Here is a 20,469-nt window from a genome sequence, read left to right on the forward strand (position 1 = left end):
AAAAACAAAACAACAAACCTGCAGACAGTCTCTGAAAATATTTTTCTCCTTCATCCTAACTTAAGGCAAGGGTTTGCTAAAATTATTATTAGGGAATGCTGTCCTCTTGACTTGAATTAATGCACAAGAGTGCAATAAAAGCTTCTGTCACATGCAGTCAGGAGCTGCTCAATCCTGTTGGATTTAAGGCTGAAAGTGGAGGTGGTTTATCCCATGGTGTGTTGGACTGGGCTTGTTGTCTGCTTCTGTTCTTGCATCCATTATTTTTCCTGCACAATTACTGTGGGTCAAGATTTCAGGAATTCTGCATGGCTTTCAGGGCCTTCTCAGCTCACAGGTCCCTTGTTGGTAAGATCCTGGGAATAATATCCCTGTGTGGTCTGATTGTACTCTGGCTTTTGTGTGGGACTTTGCACGTTATGGGCAGCAAAGGTTTGACAAACAGGGACAGAAAACATGTGACATCTCAGCCCCAAAGTGATGATGCTGCTGCTGCCTTCTGGAAAAGGCTGCTGTTCAATGCAAAGGGAGTCGTTGTGCTTACTGAAAATAAATGTAGTGAAGACTATGCGAGACATCTGATATTGTCCCCGGCCTCTTTATGAGAATATTCATCATTTTTCTCCTCAGGTAAAGTCTTTTCCACTTTCCATGATGCTGCAGGCATCATGAATGCTTATAGGGGATGTATATTCATAGCATTGTGTTTTGTTCACAATTATGTGTGAAAAAGCAGCCTTTTTGGGGGATTTTCTCTTTCTGATTTTAGGAAACTAAGTGAAAACTTTCTCCTCTGACTTACTGGGGATAAAGAGATTAAAACTATTATTTTATCTATTTTCTAACTCACCGCTTAGCTGTTGAATGAGATTTATTCACACCTAATTCTGCAACAGAGATGATATTTCTGAAGATCTAGGGAAAGTAAAAATTTATAGCTGTGATGGTGGGATGATTGTGAATTTACCTTTGTGTTATACAAGCAAGCAAGAAAGAAAAATTACCAGACTAGTGAAACTATGTCATAAGTACAAAGGTGGTGGAGAAATATGTTTGATTTTGATACTGGCAGTGTATTACCTCAGCAAGGGAAACAAAGTTTGTATTTTCTAGTGAAAATAATTTTACAGAACATTTATTTTGCAGTATCAGTCATATTGATTGAGATCAGTTTGTATTTGGTATGAAATGCTTACTAAACCCTGGATTATATGACAAGATAATTCTTCCATATTCAAAATAAGTTTACATTTTCCACCATAATATTTAACACTTCTCAGCATTCATCATTTCAAATTTCAGAATCAGTGTTGTTTGGTTTAATGCTTCAGATCACTGCAGTCTAAATAATCTGAATATTTTCTCAAAATATCATCATATGTAACATAAGTAATTATTCTACCTATTTGAAGCACTTCAGCTGTTGTGTTTAAGTAGTTCCCATGTTCATTGTCATATTCTGTGAGTTATTAGCAGCAAAGTTTTGGAAAGAATTGCCAGTTATTGCTTCTCAGAGATAATTTATGTAGAAATAGGGAGAGTTCACAAATGTGTTTCTTACTAGATTTTCTTCTTTGAAGTCCTGTTTGAAGGTGATTGATCACAAAAGTGCGTGTTCAATGCCTTGTTGCTTTGTCCTTTAACTTCAGTGTTTCTGCTTTAACCTTAGATAATTTTAAACTAGGTATTCCTGGTTTTATTAGTAATTTATTAATAATAATGGGGTATATAGTTTATGCTCATGAAATATTTCTGAGTTCCTAATGCAACTAAGGGTGCACATTTTACTTCCCTCATGATACTTGGCCAAATTTATTGAAGTTTCACAGATAAGTTTGTCAAGAACTTACTGTGAACTCTGAAAACACTCTGTTTTCACTCAGGAAATGGTAATTCTGATCTGATAAGGTCTCAGCTGCTCTGATTATTGAGGGACTGTTGTGTTGTCAAATGTTAGGTTGTGGGATGGATTTATCCGGGTATCCTCTGTGCTTTCCCCAGAGCCATCATGATGTGTAGAAGAGACAGGACCTGCACATCAAACTGGAGTGTGGTAGGGAGGTAGATAGAGAGAAAGTGAAATTATTAAGTGGGAAGAAATGAAATGAGAGGGACCAGGAAATCTGTAGTAGATGAAAATTAAGACAAGGATCGATGGCATCTGATGTGGGTTTGGCAACAGGAAAGAGGTAAAAATATATGTGGGGTGTGGATATAAAACCGTATAATTATATCTACATATAAAATAAAGGAATAATTGTGTCCAGAGGAGGGAACAGAGCTGGGGAAGGGTCTGGAGCAGCAGGAGCAGCTGAGGGAGCTGAGGGGGCTCAGCCTGGAGAAAAGGAGGCTCAGGGGGGACCTTCTGGATCTGCAACTCCCTGACAAGAGGGGGAGCCGGGAGGGGGTTGGGCTCTGCTCCCAGGGAACAAGGGACAGGAGGAGAGGAAATGGCCTCAAGTTCTGCCGGGGAGGTTTAGGCTGGATATTGGGGAAAATTTTCTTCATGGAGAAGATTGTCAGGCATTGGAAAGGGCTGCCCAGGGCAGTGTTGGAGTCCCCATCCCTGGAGGGATTTAAAAACCATGTGGATGTGGCACTTGGGAACATGGCTTAGTGGTGGCCTTGGCAGTGCTGGAGGAATGGTTGAACTTGATGATCTTAGAGTGCTTTTCTAACCCAAATGATTCTGCGATTCCATGATTTTCTCTGCCACAACAAGGGCTGCAGGCACATGGTTGGGGAACATGTTCTTCATGACAGAATGGAGGTGGGGCTGTGACAGGCAAAAATAGTATTTGTTGGGCACTTGGGATCTCTGGTGAGTAGGAAAGTGCCTCCTTTTAGAGTGTGGATTGAGATTATGATTCCTTAGTCCCACCAGCGTAGCTGTGTCAGTTGGATGCACTGACAGCACTTGAGAAGTGCAAACCACTGTGGAAATTGGAATTCTATGGGTTTCAAACTGGGTAACCTAAAATACTTTTCCCATAAAATAGTTCTAAATACTTTTCTTTATATTTTGATATAAAAAAATGAGGGTAATCATTCTGGTACAGTGCTGTGAGAGTAGGTGTAATGGTGTTGTAAATATAAAGCTGTTTACTATGCGTGCACCACAACCCTATAAAAAGGATCATTCCTGGGTTTGAAGCAAGCCTTGGATTATCTACAATAAAATTATGAGTCAAGGATAAAATAAATTTAAAAATCCGCTGACTTCGAAAGGGGAGGAAGAGATGTCTGAAGGAAGAAGGACCAAACCCCTTCTTTCCATTGATGACAAAAGCAAGTAGCTGTTTTCTTTTGTATTGCTCTAGGAGGAGCTGAGGGGATGGCTTACCTGACTTTCTCATGGAGTTTTGTGTGCGTGTGGGCAAGTTGTCCCTCCAGCAGTGTGGAAGAAATTGATATTTTATTTGTTAAAAGGAACATGTAGTCCTTGCTTTTTAATATATGTTAATCCAAACAGACTCACCCTATACCTGATGTTGTTTTATCTGATATTTTATAATTTTTATCTCTTAGGTTTTTTAATACTCGATTTATTGCTTCTCTGTACGTGCACACATCCGTTTATCTTCAAAGCTGCAGACCAGCAATGTTGGTCCTTGTTAACACCTTGAATTGCTCTGCCTGTGGGTCACCCCTTTACTCCCTGATTTCAAAATCATGTTGAGTCTTGAATGGGTATGAAAATAATTTGTTTTTTAAAGGAATATAAAGGGAAGTGGTCATGGCACCAACCTGCCAGAGTTCAAGAGGCATTTGGGCAATGCTCTCAGGCACATGGTGGGATTTATTGGACCTGTCCTGTGTGGGGCCGGGAGCTGGACTTGATGATCCTTGTGGGTCCCTTCCAACTCAGGATATTCTATGATTCCATGATTCTATGAATTGATCTGGTTGAGAACTGAAAGAGGTGGTTAAAATGATTTTTGGTACTTGAGGTATTTATGTATTTGGGATAGCTCCCAAGGTACTGAAACTGTACCATTTTTTGTTATGAGCAGCATTTCAACTGAAAATTCCAGACAGAGTAACTCAATCTTTAATAAATTTTTGAACAGTGCAAGTCAACCATTGGGGAAACAACTACATTTGATGAGAAGGAAAGTGTCTGATGACACTGGTCACTGTCCTCCAGGCTGTTAAATGCAGCTCATATTTAATAAATGGGCTATCATAACGTATTTCTTGAATATTTTAATGCTCCTTTAGGAATATTTTGCATGGCTAGAGAATGCAGTGCAACTTAAATGGAGTGAAAAATCAAATAAGCATGTAATGAGGGGGAAAAATTACATAGAAACTGAAAGACACAGTAATTGGGTACAGCAATAGCAAAGGCTGCCTTTTTTTTGTTGTACTAAACTTAAGAACTATCAAATGTGACAGAAAGATACCAGACAAAAGGCTGACTACCTTTAAAATGTTGCTTTTTGAACAAATAGCTGTTAGATGTTCAGCCTGAGAATGGATTTTGGTTTTTTCTTCATAATATTTATGGAATCCAAATTTACTTCAGGGAAGTGACTTGTGATGCTGCAGAGAAAAGGAGAAAATGTGAGCTTCAAAATAAGAATTGAAATGTGCTTGTTTCAATATCGAAATCATAAGAAACAATTGTAAAAATATTACTACATGTCCCACATAGCAGTTTGGAACCAAACTTGTGGAGCTCAAGTATTTAGGGAAGCCCAGGCTAATGGCTATTTCTGTATAGTAGCAGTTATATATTGAATTTAAATAGGAATGCCAATGTCAGTGTGCACTGGCGAAAGTGCCCTGCAAATTCAGATATCCTCATATATGGCTTGAAATGAAATAGTGGAGAATCATAGAATGCCTTGTGTTGGAAGGAACCTTAAAAACCATCCAGTTCCAAACCCTTGTTGTGGGCAGGGACACCTTCCACTATCCCAGGTTGCTCCAAGTCCTGTCCGTCCTGGCCTTGGACACTTCAGGGATGGGGCAGCCACAGCTTCTCCAGGCAACCTGTGCCAGGGCCTCACCACCCTCACAGGGAGGAATTCCTTCCCAATATCCCATCTAGCCTTGCCCTCTGGCAGTGGGAAGCCATTTCCCCTTGGCCTGTCCCTCCATCCCTTGTCCCCAGTCCCTCTCCAGCTCTCCTGGAGCCCCTTTAGGCCCTGCAAGGGGCTCTCAGCTCTCCCTGGAGCCTTCTCTTCTCCAGGTGAACCCCCCCAGCTCTCCCAGCCAGGCTCCAGAGCAGAGGGGCTCCATCCCTCTGATCAACTTTATGGACTCATTCCCACATGTCCACAACTTTCTTGTGTCGGGGGCCATAAAATGCAGTTGTGGGGTTTTTTTTCCCCTCGTGCAGCTGAAGTGGGTTTTACACTGGAATAGTGTCAGGCCAGTCATTTCCCATGTGAAGGCAGCCAGGCTGCATCCCAGCACTTCCCAGGCTTCTATGCGGTACTGAGATACTCTGGCACTTCCTGCACTCCTCGGATCTCCTGTGGGAAAAATCCTGGTCATCTTTTGCATGTTAAGTACATAATGACCAACACCACAATGTTGCATTTTACACTATTACTAAAAGCTTTGTTTGAGGATGCTGAGCTGATCTTTCAAATGGGTAATAAGCAGAGTAAATTTTCAGGGTCCAGATGATGCTAAGGGGTTAAACAAGGTTTTTCTTCCAGCTATTACTACATTTTCCTGCCCACTGCAACCTCTTCTGCGAGCTACTTTTTCCTGAGCTTTTTCCATGCCAAACATGAGTAGTTTAGCAGGAAGAAATGCAAAGAGAGTTTAGGTTGAGGGCAGATTCAGACTATATACAAGTGTCCTGGCTAGGAGAGAGGTGATTTCTTTTTATGGTATCATAGAATCATAGAATATCCTGAGTTGGAAGGGACCCACAAGGATTATCGAAATCCAGCTCCTGGTAGTAGCTGGTACAGTGCTGTGTTCTGGATTTAGTATGAGAATAATGTTGATAAAACACCGATGTTTTGATTGTTACTAAGTAGTGCTTAATAAGCCTAATAAGGAAGAAATACTTTAAAATGAGGGTGGTGAGGCCCTGGCACAGGTTGCCCAGAGAAGCTGTGGCTGCCCTATCCCTGAAAGTGTCCAAGGCCAAGCTGGACAGGGTTTGGAGCAACTTGATCTATGTCCTACTTATGATGGGGGAACTGGACTGGATGACCTTGAAAGGTCCTTTCCTACACAACCATTGTATAATTCCATGAATCTCAATTGTTTTAATCAGTTGTTTCAGAAATTCACTCTGCTTTTAATTAGTTGGCTGAATGACATATTATGGTGAATGTTTTATCTGTGCTTGTGTATGTATGAGCATGTTGATACGTTTTGTGGAAATGTCAATTCCAGAGTACAAAGGACAGCACTGGAAGTGTCAGGATTTTGAAGCAAATGAATCACGTGGTATGACCTCTGTAAAAAGAAGCACCCTGGGTTACTGTAGGTTAGGGTCTTACCTACATTCACCTTTAGGAGTGGCAATGGTGCTGCTGATATCTATTTGCTGTATAGGAGCACCATCTAGTGGGCTTCTGGTTTTATTTTTTATGTATAATATTTCTCTCCCCCCCAAATGCTCCTGTATGGTAAATTAGTATTGTATTAGCAATCAGAAATACTCTGTAACTTAACCATAGCTGATTGCTACCACTTCTTCTAGTGATAGAAAAAGCCAACAGACCAAGTGCTTCCTGTGCTTTCCTGTCTAATCCATTTATCCTGTTTGTAGCAGAACTGTAGCCAGTTTATTTGCAAAGGAGTTTTGGTAGTGAACCCTCATCCACGCAAATTTGTTAGAGATAGTAAAAACACGGAAAGGAAATACACTTTAAAAACCTAATTAATATTCCTACAAAGAAATATGTTTTCTGTAGCAATAAAATTGTTCCATTATTATTCAAATTATTGCAAGTTTCTTATTTAATTGTAAATGGTAAAGTATGAATATCTGAAGTGTTAAATCAAAAATATACTCATTTTTTCAGGTTATGTAGCTCAGACAGAACACTAAGTGAAATGTTTTAATTAGACTACACTTGCTAGTATTTTGAGTATGTTTATTTAGCACCTCTGAGATGCCACTATAACTTAGATATGTGAGAATTGAACACCACTAATATTTCAGAGAAAGAATATCTCCATTTACAGAATAACAGAATATGCGGAACTGGAAGGGAGGGACCCACAAGGATCATGGAGTCCAACCCGTAGCCCTGCACAGGACCATCCCCAGGAGTCACCCCATGTGCCTGAGAACATTGCCCAAACGCTTGTTGAACTCTGTCAGGCTTGGTGCGACCACTTCCCTGGGGAGCCTTTTCCAGTACCCAACCAGCCTCTGGGGGAAGAACCTCTTTCTAATATCCAACCTAAACCTCCTCTGACACAACTTGAGGCCATTTCCTTGTGTCCTGTTACTGGTCACCACAGAGAAGATATCAGTGCCTGCCCCTCCTCCTCCCCTCATGAGAAACTTGTAGATTGCAGTGAAGTCTCCACTCAGTCTCCTCTTCTCCAGGCTGAACAGACCAAGTGCCCTCGGCCTCTTCTCATATGACTTCCCCTCAAGGCCCTTCACCATCTCCATTGACCTCCTCTGGACACTCTCCAACAGCTTCATATCTTTCTTACATTGTGGTGCCCAAAATTGCCACAATATTCCAGGTGAGGCCGCCCCAGTGCAGAGCAGAGTGGGACAATCCTCTCTCTTACCTCGCTGGTAAGGCTTTGCCTGATGCCCCCCAGGACATGGTTGGCCCTCCTGGCTGCCAGGCCACCCCTGACTCATATTCAGGCGTAAATTTAAGCTGATGTATTCATCATCAGCTGGCAGAGTGGGCACTTTGTGCAGAAGCTCCTGTTGGTTTCTGCTGAGCAGACCCAGAAGAAAAAGCTGTATGTAACTATTGATTCTGAATTCATTGTTTCCCTTTCCAACAGTGGCCTTTGGCAGACACTGAGAGGAGTGTCCAGAAAAGAGGCCAACATGGTTGTTCTTTCAGGAATCCTACCCCAAACACTGGCCATTTATGAGTTTCAAACCAAATCTGTGTCTTCGTATGAAATAATCCTGCAAGAGTGCAGCAGAGCCCAGGTGCCCAGTGAGGTGGCACCAGATCCCTGTGGAGCATAGAGGATGTCTAATGCATGAAAGGTGTTGGAATTGAGCAGAAAAGAGACTCCCTTGAGTGTCAGCTGGTCATCCGAGATCAGATGGGCTGGGTGCAAGTAGGATGAATTTCAGATTACAACCAATTCAGCACTGCAGGTCTGGTCGAGTCCAATGAGAACTTGGACAATCCAGATTGGGAACAATCTTTTTTACTGAAACAACAGGTTCAATCAACCAGTTGATTGGCTCAAAAGAAGCCAGGTGGGAAGCAGAGGGGAGACCGGGGGAGCTTTGGGTAGGTGGGATGGCCACTGCTCCACCCCCTGACCCTGGAGCCTTTGTCAGTCTCTGGGACACAGCGAAATGGCAGCAGCCGAAGGCACGACCTGCCCCAAAATGGCGGCTGGACCCATGGCCTGCCCTGGACTGTATTATGTATTTGTTGGGGAGAAATTTACTAACTATATGTTAACTAATTAAATATTTTAAGGAGATAAATGGACTACATGTTAACTACTTCTCTATTTGGAGGGTCTAAATGAACTAACTCTAACTAACTACATGTTAACTACTTACATGTCTGTGGGGCTCCTATATCTTAACTATTTACATATTTTGGTGGATCAGTGCACTAACTACATATTATGTACTTATCTATTTTGGGAGGATCTATGCACTAACTACGTGTAACTACAAATAGAATTCTTGGGGAACAACACATTAACTACCAATATACTTATTGGGGAACTGCCTAATTACTGCTTCTATAATGTCAGGGCAAACATGCTAGCTCCATCTTAGCTCCATCTAAATGAACTACTGTTAATATAGGGACTGTCTGTCAGGCCATAGGTCGAAGCTATGTCAGGGCCTCAGTGAAGGTTGTCAGGGCCTCGGTGACGGTTGTCAGGGCCTCGGTGACGGTTGTCAGGGCCTTGGTGAAGGTTGTCAGGGCCCTAGGTGAAGGTTGTCAGGGCCTCTGTGAAGGTTGTCAGGGTGTTTCTTCTCCAGGCAGCAGCTCGTGTGCCTCAAGGGTTCCAGCAGCCGTTGCAGGAAGTCCCTCCTGGTCCACCCTGACAGGGCTTCCTCTCAAGACCATGCTCTTCTTCCTCTTCCTTGTTTGCATCGCCCTTGTCACCTTCTTCTTCATTTCCTTCACATATGCCCAGATTTCCTTCACCTCTTTATATCTCCTTCCTGATGGTGAGCATGGTCTGGATGGATGACCTCCTCCTCCTCCTCGCCTCTTCGAGGGCTCTCCTAGCCGCTGCTCTCTGGTTCATGACTGCTATTCTGTGGCTGAACCAGAGCACCAAGAGCAGGCCCAGGCCTGCAGCAGGAGCCGAGAAGTGCCATTGCTTCAGGACAGCCCAGAGCAGGGCTCCCCCGGCACGCAGAGTGCGCTCCAGGGGGCCCTGCTCCAGCTCCTGCTGCATCCGAGTCATCTCCCTCTGGAGATCATCTGCGCGCAGCTCCATGCGCTCCCGCGTGACCTCATCCAAGCCGTCGCCCACCAGCTGCAGGATGAGGCTCTGTAGAAGCAAAGCAAGGCACATTGTGCGAGCCATAGTGTGCAGGAGAGAGAGAGTAGGGGGTGCCCACTCCCTGCCTCTGCCCAGACTGGTCTGGGGCAGCATTGCCTGCGGTGGCCATTAATACCTGCCTCCGTCGTGCCCCCTCCCCCCTGTCTGAGCCACTGCCAGTGGGCAACCAGAGCCCTGACAGCCACCAAGTGCAGCCCCAGCAGCAGGGAATGGGCCCCCAGGGGCTCCCTTCCCAAAGCGGGCAGAAGCCCCCAATCCCTTGTCACATGTAACAGTGGGGGACATGGCCCTTGGATGCTTTGCTCCTTGAGATCCCCTGCTGTGGGACGGGATCAGTTCCCTTGGGGCTGACCTCTGGGCTTGTGGGGGTGCTGCTGGAGCCTTTGGGACACTCCTGGGTGCTTGGTGGTTAATATCCTTAGTATTCAGGCATTCTAAGGCATTCAGTGGAATTTTTGGGTTGAATTCCAATACATTTGGAGAAGAAGAAGTTAGGAGAAAAGAGAAAGAGAGAGAGAAAGTGAGAGAGAAAGAGAGGGAGAGAAAAAAGAGAGCTTGGTCTTTCCTTGGTCTCCCTGGGATGCAGGGTGATCTGGTCTGCTTTTAAATCCAGGGTAGCGGAGCTGTGGGGAATAGGGCATGGAAAAAGCCAGAGCTTTGCAGAGAACGGACCAACTCATTACAGGAGTGAGCTGTAACTCCTAAAACTGTCATTTCAACTGCCGTGACAGCTCGCAGCCAATCAGATGCTGCGGTCCCAGTTTTTACCTTATAAGGTAGGTTTGTCTGTTGGTGTTGGGTTATAAAAGGGGTTACGACCCCAATAAACTTGTCTGAGCTTCACCTCCCGAGACCGTGCCTCAATACGCCACCCGGAGCAGCCCCTCAACACTCCTGTCCCCATCCCTTTTGTCTGCCCCGCTCGACCGGGGCCTCCCAAGGCGCGGCTGCGCTTCCAGATTTCCCTGGGGGCCCACACAGTCGGTCACCGCCATTTTGGGGCAGGCCGTGCGTTCGGGTGCTGCCATTTGGGGTTGGGCCACGGGCTGCCTGAGGCTCCAGGGGCAGGGGGGAGTGCTGTGATCCGGTTATTGAAACCATCAGAAATGCCTCGTCCTAAATTGAGGTGCAAACGAGACCGTATGCCCAAGGCAATAGTAATGGGGTATATATCGCAGTCAGTGCGAGGCAGAGAGAGCCGCAGCTCCCGCTCCATGCACCATGAGTTGTCCAAGGGTTTCACGTGCTGCCACTGGAGCAGGTCCCAGATAAAGGAATGTTGTTCCAGCCTGATTTCCAGATCTTTGCACCAAGTGCTAAATTCCTTGGATCACTTGCTCCAAGCTGCTGTGCCTGTCCAGCTGGTGATCTCGCTGAAGGGCAGGCTCTTCACCTCTCCCCACACTCCATCTTGAAGTGCTGCTCTCTCTGGGCATTGTGGAAGAGTTATAAGATGCTCTCTGACATAATTTCATTGGTTCCATTTTTCTGGTGATGGTTGACTGTGTACAAAAGCCAACTCTCAGTTGAAGGCTCTTTCCTGTTATTGAAGCTGATGTACTCAGCTGGCAGAGTGGGCAGGTCCTGCAAAAGCTGCTGTTGCTTTCTGCAGGCTGAGCAGACCCGGAAGGAAAAAATGAGTGTAACTATTGATTCTGAATTCGTTGTTTCCCTTTCCAACAGTGGCCTTTGGCAGACACTGAGAGAAGTGTCCAGAAAAGAGGCCAACTTGGTTTTTCTCTCAGGAATCCTGCCCCAACTTTTCCCCTTTCATAAGCCACAAAATAAATCTTTGCCACTGTATTTTTTAATCTCGCCAGAGTGTAGCAGAGCCCAGTGCCCAGGTGCCCAAGTGAGGTGGCACCAGATCCCTGGGGAGAGTAGAGGATGTCTAATGCACGAAAGGTGTTGGAATTGAGCAGAAAAGAGACCCCCTTGAGTGTCAGCTGATCATCTGAGATCAGATGGGCTGGGTGCAAGTAGGCTGAATTTCAGATTAGAACCAACTCAGAAGTGTAGGCTTAGTCGAGTCCAATGAGAACTTGCACAGAGCAGTAATTTTTATTGAAACAACAGGTTCAATCAACCAGTTGATTGGCTCAAAAGAAGCCAGGTGGGAAGCAGAGGGGAGACAGGGGGAGCTTTGGGTAGGTGGGACGGCCACTGCTCCACCCCCTGCCCCTGGAGCCTTTGTCAGTCTCTGGGACACAGCCAAATGGCGGCGGCTGAAGGCACGGCCTGCCCTGAAATGGCGGCCGGACCCATGGCCTGCCCCAGACTGTGACTGCTTCTGGATTTGTTGGGGAGAAATGTACTAACTATATGTTAACTAATTAAATATTTTAGGGAGATAAATGGACTACATGTTAACTACTTCTCTATTTGGAGGGTCTAAATGAACTAACTACATGTTAACTACTTACATGTCCGTGGGGCTACTATATCTTAACTATTTACATATTTTGGTGGATCAGTGCACTAACTACATATTATGTACTTATCTATTTTGGGGGGATCTATGCACTAACTACGGGTAACTACAAATAGAATTCTTGGGGAACTACGTATTAACTACCAATACAGTTGTTGGGGAACTGCCTAATTACTACTTCTATACTTGTCGGGGCAAACGTGCTAGCTACATCTAAGCTCCATCTAAATGAACTACTGTTAATATAGGGACTGTCTGTCAGGCCATAGGTCGAAGCTATGTCAGGGCCTCGGTGAAGGTGGTCAGGCCCTAAGTGAAGGTTGTCAGGGCCTTGGTGAAGGTTTTCGGGCCCTAGGTGAAGGTTTTCAGGGCCTAGGTGAAGGTTTTCGGGCCCTAGGTGAAGGTTTTCAGGGCCTAGGTGAAGGTTTTCAGGGTATTTCTTCTCCAGGCGGGAGCTTGTGTGCTCCAAGGGTTCCTGCAGCTGCTGCAGGAAGTCCCTCCTGGTCCACCCTGACAGGGCTTCCTCTCAAGACCATGCTCTTCTTCCTCCTCCTTGTTTCAATCGCCCTTGTCACCTTCTTCTTCATTTCCTTCACATATCCCCAGATTTCCTTCACCTCTTTGTATCTCCTCCGTATTGTGAGCACGGTTTGGATGGATGACCTCCTCCTCCTCCTCGCCTCTTCGAGGGCTCTCCTGGCCGCTGCTCTCTGGTTCATGGCTGCTATTCTGCAGCTGAACCAGAGTGCCAAGAGCAAGCCCAGGCCTGCAGCAGGAGCCGAGAAGTGCCACTGCTGCAGGGCAGCCCAGAGCAGGGCTCCCCCGGCACACAGAGTGCGCTCCAGGGGGCCCTGCTCCAGCTCCTGCTGCAGCCGAGTCATCTCCCTCTGGAGATCATCTGCGCGCAGCTCCATGTGCTCCCGTGTGACCTCATCCAAGCCATCGCCCACCAGCTGCGGGTACTGGATGAGGCTCTGCAGAAGCAAAGCAAGGCACATTGTGCGAGCCATAGTGTGCAGGAGAGAGAGAGTAGGGGGTGCCCACTCCCTGCCTCTGCCCAGACTGGACTGGGGCAGTGTTGCCTGCGGTGGCCATTAATACCTGCCTCCCTTGTGCCCCCCCCCCCCCAATCTCAGCCACTGCCAGTGGGCAACCAGAGCCCCGACAGCCACCAAGTGCAGCCCCAGCGGCAGGGAATGGGCCCCTAGGGGCTCCCTTCCCAAAGCGGGCAGAAGCCCCCAATCCCTTGTCACATGTAACAGTGGGGGACATGGCCCTTGGATGCTTTGCTGCTTGAGATCCCCTGCTGTGGGACGGGATCAGTTCCCTTGGGGCTGACCTCTGGGCTTGTGGGGGTGCTGCTGGAGCCTTTGGGACACCCCTGGCTGCTTGGTGGTGAATATCCTGGTGGTGGGATGGGTGCTCTCTGTGGCGGGATCTCTGTTGCTGCTTGGCGCTGTGAGGGGACCTTGGTTGCAAAGAGACATTGCCCAGGAGTGAGGAGGAGCTGTGGGGGTGTCGATTTCCCAGAAGGAGACTGTAGCAACACCAAGTCCGGGCTCCTTTAGATCAAGAACGAAGCAGAGAGGTGGTTCTGGCCCAGAATTTGAGCTGTTTGCAACATAGTAAAACGTGTGTGTTAAGCAGGGATAGGTCAACTCGTGTTGCCCCTGAAGACCAGAGCAAAATCTAAGAATCTAATGTAAAACTGCATTCAGGGTGCCCCTGGTTGGATGGGACACCCCGTGTGCTGCAACAAAGAACGGCTTTGCCTCAGAAGGGGCCTCCTGTGACAATGACCCGTGTGATTTTTCCTTTCTGAGCAGTTTTGATGCAGAGTGTGGCTGACTTCCCCTGAGCGACACCTCCATGCGAGGTGACCCGCCGTCCTCATTCTCGTTGGGTTCCCCTTGCAGAGCTTCCCCTCATTCTGTCAGGGCCCCTGGGGAGGTGGGAGAGTCCCAGAGGAGAGGTGCTGTCTGTGTCGCCGTGCCCCCTGTGCCTTCAGTCCCTGTGTTCATGCAGGCAAGAGCAGGGAGCGTGGAGAATCCTCCCTGCCATGGGTGCTGTCTGCATGTGGGGCCTGTGCCAGGGCAACCTGGTTGTGACTCCAGCCATTTGTGTCCCTGTCGCTCTCCCTGCCACTGCTCCTGCTACTCACGTCCTCCCAGAGCCCTGTCCCTGGGCACAGCAGTTCCCTCCTGGATGTCCCATCCCACTCGGAGTGTTCAGGGGAAGGTGGTTTCATTCTGTCTGGGTGTTGCATGGGAGAAACAACCAAATTCTCCAGAGATTGAGTAGCCAACTTCTTTGTGCAAATCGTAGAACATTAAGGGAAGTCTAAGGTATGAAGCAAATTTTAAAACAACATCCAGACAAAGGAAGGCACTTCACAAAGTTCTGCCTAAGAAACTGTAAGTTATCTAGGGAATTAGGTCTCCCTTCAGTATCCTCTTGTCCATGCTTAACAGACCATGTGCTCTCAGCCTCCTCATATGGCTTCCTCTCAAGGCCCTTCATCTGGAGAACAGTTTGAAGAGGGTGCTGTCAAGGTCGGGGGTCTTGCTTCTGCTCTTCATTATGCACTTACACCTGAGCGTGATTCTTGTTGAGCTCCTGTGAATTTTGCCATCTCAATGTCCCTGGAGAAAAGATCGTGGAATCACAAAACGGTTCGGGTTGTAAGGGATGTAAAGACCATCCAGTCCCATCCCCTGCCGTGGGCAGGGACACCTTCCCCTATCCCAGGTTGCTCTAACCACTGTCTGGACCCTGGACACTGGCCTTGGACACTTCAAGGGATGGGGCAGCCACAGCTTCTCTGAGCAACCTGTGCCAGGGCCTCACCACCCTCATAGGGAAGAATTTCTTCCTAATACCCCATCTAACCCTGCCCTCTTTCTGTATGCAGCCATTCCCCCCTGTCCTGTCATTCCAGACCCTCTCCAGCTCATTTGGAGCACCCTCTGAATTATATCTCTGTTCTTTTAACACCCCAGAGTGGCTCATCGGAAGCTGCAGTGCAACATTGCACTGTCACTCTCTTCTTATTTTGTTGAATTACAGCTGTATGGTGTGTCTGTGTAACACAGCATCCTGACAGGGAGAAACGGTTGATTTATTGCTAAAACAGAGCTAAACAGCCTTGTTAGCAAGGTGGGAGACATGGACAAATGTACATAAACCAAACCTGCAAGCCCATGGTATTTGTTTTCGCAGTAGTGCAACGCTTCTGACAAAGAAATACATCAAACACTTTTATTTATACTTGTCTCCCAAGTTACTCAGAAAAACTGGGTTCTTCAGTGCATCTGGTGCTACTTTTTACACAAATGCAGTTTTTCATACTTGTGGTAGTGACTTTATTTATCTAAAATATCAATCAATCTGATTTTTCAGTGGCATTGTCACTGCTGTTTTGAGCCATTCTTTGGATACGTTGTTCACTTTTCCGTGGCATTTACCTTAAAAACTGGCTTTTCCTTGTGCTGAGGGCAGTAGTGTAGTCACTATGCCTGGAAGTGTTAGAAAACCTGTGGATATGACACTTGAGGACGTGATTTAGTGGTGAACACGGTGGTGCTGGTGGGTTGATGATCTTAGAGATCTTTTCTAACCTAAATGAGTCTATGATTTTAAATCATTAAGAACCATGTTAGGAAATGGTCTCTGCCCTGAAGGTTTTGCATTCTAAATATGTGAATTAAAAAAGTGTAAAGAGAGAAATAGAGGAAAGAAGGTAACATTTAACATGTATCCAGAGTCTCACAACTGCTTTATAGAATCTGAATACCAGATTGAAAAGACCTCAAGGGTCATCTTTTAATATAAGATTAATACAAGAATTAATAAAGGAGCCACAAAGCCCTAAATTCCAGTTATGTGTCTCTCGTAGTGTTCCATGCTGCTTAACATGGTACATAATGCATCATTTGGGTTTACTTTGATTGTCTTAGATATCATTTTTGTAGAACTGTGTTATACAGAAGTTATACGGAAGTGTGTGCATTGGTTTTCTTTTTTTTTTTTTCCAGCTCAATGCTTTTAAAACGTTGCCTTTTTCAAATAAGAAGGATGTTTCCTGTTAAACAGAACAAGCTGATATTGAAATTCTGTTGCATGATTTGGTAGTTTCTTTGAAAATTCACTTTGACTCTATTACAAGAGGAAATAACTTCTAGTTTTGGGAGGGGGGTTGTGTGTTTTTAAGAACAGAGGACGTGAATTGTATAAAGGGCCCAACACAGGCCATTTTTATCTTCATCAGCCTTTTACGTGATAGAAAAATGAAGGAAGTGCAAGGAAAATTGAATTCCTGGTTCTCTCAATCAGGAGTTGTATAGAAGGGAGTTGAGTGGAGAATTCTAAAAAGAATCTGTATGAAGGTAAAAATCTGACCTTGCACACATACACTCACTGTCCAAACAGGAAAACTCTGCAGACCAATTTATTAGTGCTTGTTTTCATTTTCCTCCAAAACTCTTTTTTGTCACAATATTTATTGTGAGCGATAGCAGAGCAAGAATTTAATTTTAGAAACTCTATGTTACCAGCTCTGAGGCGCTGTGGTTTCATGAATTGTCTTTACTATTTTGAAAAAGAAAAAAAAATATTTTCCATGTGCGTTTTCTCATACTTGCCAAAATGCTGAGCACCATCAGAGTTTATGACTCTATCCATTGAATTAGGAATGAATTTGAACACATTTTATGTTGGCTCTCCACCCCCCCCAGATTGTTACCATTTACTTTTGTGTTTAACAAGTAAACAAGGCAGAGGTTCTGAAGAAGCTGCTGAAATTTCCATAAGACTTTCTACATACAGAAACCTGTAGACGAGCATAGTTTTCATGAGTAATAAGGCAGTGCACATGATAATGAAGCAATTTAGTTGGAAAATGCAGGCAATGATATAGTAATTCCAGTTCTTTTGGAGTTGTAAAGTTGTTTTATAACATTAATTTAGTAATTTAGTGTTTTGGTTTTTTTACTTCATATTTCTAATAAAAACATTGGGGTTTTTTTTAATATGGTGGAAAATGAAATTCTAATCCTGATAAATGTCACAAAGTTTCAATTATTATATGCTCTCTGATTGTACAGGGCATTTCTGTAGGGTATGGGGTTTTTCAGTATTTTTATCTGAACTATAAATAATTTATCTGATATTTTAAATTTGAGAAGTATTTTGCTATAGTTTATTAGTGTTTGAGATAGTTTATTCCTTTCTGAACAAGAGAAAGATGGCTTATAATACTAACTAGTATGACGAGGTCTATTTTCTGAAAATCTTTATTATTTATTAAAACGTTGCAACTACACTTTAAGCACACTTTGTATAATTTAAAGAAGGAAGAAGAGTTGGAGAGAAAATAGTTAAGAGTAATAAAGTTAAACAAGATTTTATGACGAGTTTAGCAGTTTCCAAACAAGTTTTCAATTGTATTAAAATTAATTTTCTTGGACTTCGTTTCAGCATCTGAAGCCAAAGATGATGTACGTTTACACTAATCTGTCTACATTTGTAAAGAGACTTGAAACACTTAATTAAAAGGGATGAATTATGGTGTCAGTGCTTGATTTATGGCTCTAATGTTAGTTAACTAATTAGAAATGTAAAATGTTCCAATTCATTTACAGGCATCGTTCATTAACTGGCTATCAAGAAGTGACGGGAACTTCAGACTTTTGAAGGAATTTATTGAGCCAGATTTACTGCCAACTATTTTTTTCTCTTCATTCCAATAAGTTGTTTTTTTCCTTGTTAATTAATATGTAAGACCTGTGTAGGTGTCAATAACTTAGTCTGAAATTGGATTTTAATACCAAGCTTTTGAAAAGGAGTAACATCTTTTGTAAGCAAAATATAGTGTCTCTTTGGTAACTGCGTGTTGAGAGCTGTGATGTAGAAGGGTCTCATTCCCAGTCTTTTTTTTTCCCCTCAAAATAGCTGTTTTCCCTGTGAGATATTTGAGAAAGAATTTAAAAATAACATCTAGAATATAATTTATTTATAACCACCCATCAGAAAGTAACTACATCGTTATTTATTGTATTTTAAGCTGAACACAGTTGTTCTGTTTCTTTCCTTAAAATCTCTTGGGGTTTTCTTTCCCAGAAGTGTTTCTTGTTATATAAAAGTGAATTAAAAGAGGGCTAAAAATTACTTTGGGGCTATGAGGAGACCTTATAGCAACCTTCCTGTACCTAAAAGGGACTAAAAGAAGGATGGAGAGGGACTTTGGACAAGGGCCTGGAGGCACAGGACAAGGGGGAATGGCTTCAAACTGACTGAGGGCAGGGTTAGCTGGGATACTGGGAAGAAATTCTTCCCAGTGAGGCCCTGGCACAGGTTGCCCAGAGAAACTGTAGCTGCCCCATCCCTGGAAGTGTCCAAGGCCAGGTTGGACGGGATTTGGAGCAACCTGGGCTAGTGGAAGGTGTTCCTGCCCATTGTAGGGAGACAGAAGAAGATGGTCTTGAAGGTCTCTTCCTACCGAAACCATTCTGTGATTCTTTTTTTGGGTTAATAAAGCAGTGGGGCAAAAAAAGCATTTAATGCTCCTGCTGGACAGCAAGTTCATCCTGAGTCAGCAGAGCAGGTCAGCCACGTGCAGAGTAAGAAAATTCTTCATGTTCAGGTGGAACTTCCTGGGCATCAGTTCCTGCCTGTTCCTCTTGTCCCACTGCTGGGCCCCCCCAAGCAGAGCCTGGTCCATGTTCTGCCCCCTCCCTGTGGACACTGACAGACGGGGGAGTGCCATGGCCCGAAGGGAAAGGGGATAGGGATGCAGCACTGCACAGAGGGTTCTCACACAGCTGAAGGTGAGGGTGCAATGGCTACTTTATTATGGGAGACACAGACTTAAATAGGGTTTGGGTAAGGGGAAGTTCCACAACTGGGGCAGAGCATGGGATTGACAACCCAGGGTGAAACAGGATTGGGAGACAGGGGAAAGGTGGGTGTAGCTTAGGGGTATCCAGGGGAAAGGACCAATGGGAGCTCCCTCTGCACTGCGGCAACCAGCAGCCAATCAGTGAGAGATGAGTGGGAAAGCAGGGGAGAACAAGGGAGTAAACAACTTTTGGAGGGAAAAAATCTGAGGGCAAGTCTAAACGTGCCCAGAACAGTATAAACCAAGGATAATAACATGGAGGATAATAGTGGGGGTACATAAAACGTGGTAAAAACTAGGGAATAACAAGTCAGTCCATGAGGTAACAGTCACTTCAGGCTCCATGGATGTCTCTCCAAGCCTGAAATTGTTCCCAATCCGTTTTTCTGTCCTCCTCAGGGGAGGTCCCCTCTCAGTGTCTCCTCTGGAGGGTGAACAGCCCCAGCTCCCTCAGCCTTTCCTTGTAAGAGATGCTCCAATCCTTTCATCATTTTTGTGGCCTCCTCTGGACCTGCTCCAGGAGCTCCGTGTCCCTCTGGTACTGAGGAGCCCAGAACCGGACACAGCACTGCAGATGTGCCTCAGCAGTGCTGAGCAGAGGGGCAGGATCCCCTCCCTGACCTGCTGGGCAATGCTCCTCCTAATGCATCCCAGGACATCATTGGCTTTCTCGGCCCCCAGGACACACCACTGGCTCAGGGATGGCTTGTTGTCCACCAGGACCCCCAGGTCCTTCTCCACATCCTCCCTCTCCTGCTTTCCAACGGGTCACCTCCAGCCTGTACTGGTGCCTGGGGATATTCTTCCCCAGGTACCTGTCCCAGAATTTGCATATGCAGATACACATGCAGATAAATATACATATTTGCATATTTCAGGAATTTATTTTTGATAGGTCCTTGGGTCTCACAGAAGACTGATTGCAGGGTATTCCAAAACATGTAAGAAGGAAAATGTGATTTATGACTTGCTGAGTGAAATGTTCTGTGTAGAGAGAGAACCTTACACCTATGGCTGTGAGGACGAGGAGGAAAAGGGAGGCATTTCTGGAAGGATTAGTTAGGAATCTGAAACACACAGCTAATTTTTTCAATTTTTCTTTTACCATTGGCATAAATTGCATATATAGTTCATTTGACGCAATTGCACTCTTGCTGCTACTGAATTCAATGTGCAGTTGTGAAGATGAATTTATATAATTGATTTCTGAAAATCCCAAGTATTATTTGACTTAAGAGCCCAGCTACATAAATATGCATAGGGCTGACTCTTGGAGAAGTCATTTCTAATTTAGGTGCTTGTAAAACTGTTCTGCTTATTGCTGAGAAACACACCCCAGAAGACACATGTGAGACATTATTTCACATTCCGGGTCATGCTGCATTTGTTTCTGCTAAGTCAGCAGTTCCTGGAGCTGGAACAATATGTTGTCTGGTTAAAATTCTTCTATTTGTCCTTTTATTAAATAATG

At 44.9% G+C, this 20,469-nt stretch overlaps 1 protein-coding gene across 6 annotated transcripts in view; it reads left to right on the top strand.

Moving 5' to 3' along the window:
* CTNNA2 (catenin alpha 2) overlaps positions 1 to 20,469 on the top strand; it is a 492,427-nt gene that overhangs the window by 125,625 nt on the left and 346,333 nt on the right. Inside the window, exon 1 of one of the 6 annotated variants that reach the window (XM_027691277.1) lies at positions 8,526 to 8,556. The exons of the other annotated variants lie outside the window; for them this stretch is intronic. The gene's annotated coding sequence lies outside the window, so the exon portion shown is untranslated. Of the gene's footprint in view, positions 1 to 8,525; positions 8,557 to 20,469 lie in introns of those variants that run through there. 6 annotated transcript variants of the gene reach the window in all.

This window comes from Neopelma chrysocephalum, unplaced genomic scaffold (genome assembly GCF_003984885.1).
Source record: "Neopelma chrysocephalum unplaced genomic scaffold, ASM398488v2 Primary Assembly neopelma1_83, whole genome shotgun sequence".
In the NCBI taxonomy this organism is placed as follows: Eukaryota; Metazoa; Chordata; class Aves; order Passeriformes; family Pipridae; genus Neopelma; species Neopelma chrysocephalum.